The 840-nt window shown below is 46.8% G+C and overlaps 1 protein-coding gene across 6 annotated transcripts in view; it reads left to right on the forward strand.

Moving 5' to 3' along the window:
- Positions 1-840, forward strand: part of cadm1a (cell adhesion molecule 1a) — a 422920-nt gene that overhangs the window by 370341 nt on the left and 51739 nt on the right. The gene's annotated exons all lie outside the window — the stretch shown is intronic.

Genomic DNA, 840 nt, shown 5'->3' on the forward strand with positions numbered 1-840 from the left:
AAAAAAAAATAAACACACAGAAATAATCATCCATCTGGAACACAAGAGCTAGTAAGGCATAATTTCCTGGAGCTTTGAGGAAGATCATTTCAATAATCCAGGTCCATCGCTGCTGTTTCTCAGATGTTGCYTGTGCTTCAGATTTATGGGCGTACCAGAAACAAGCAAATACAACGGTTCTGTTTGGGACTTTTGGATGTAGAAAAGAAAACAAACAAGATCAGTTGTGTAAAAATCTGTGCGATTAAGAAATTGAAATGAACACAACAAAATAATTGCGAAGTCGGGATTGGTACGCCGACCATTGTTAAACGCAGCCTTGTGAAGGTAGAAAAAAACAGTGGATAAGATCAGTTTCACAGGCGAGTATTGACCGATCATTGATCACGAAACGATCAGTGAGGTCATACCTTAAAACGACCCTGGAGGGGACAAACTGTATCACCGTGCACAAAGCCAAATAGTTGAGTCCACCCGACTAAAACAACCCAAACATTTCATATTTTGTGCCTCAAAACTTGATGTATGTTTTCAATTATTGCCCAGCACTTGAGCACAGCCTCCACATTGATCTCCAGYGAGCGCCCAGCAGCAGCTGCCTCCCTGCTCTCCCACCACGAGAGCCAAAGCCCAGCGTTCGGGGCCGGCAGCTYGCTCTAATGCGTCTGATTCCAGACCGCTGTGACCCGCGGTGATGGAGAGCACCCCCAGTCCGCCTGACACTAACAACGTTAACAGGGACGGCGGCCCGGTCTGCAGCTCTCACTGCATCTTCGCTTCACACAATCATCACAGTTTTCCTTTCAAACCAGGGAGAGAACCATCCTGAGGGGCCTGGGG

Source organism: Poecilia reticulata, linkage group LG14, assembly GCF_000633615.1.
Source record: "Poecilia reticulata strain Guanapo linkage group LG14, Guppy_female_1.0+MT, whole genome shotgun sequence".
Lineage (NCBI taxonomy): Eukaryota > Metazoa > Chordata > Actinopteri > Cyprinodontiformes > Poeciliidae > Poecilia > Poecilia reticulata.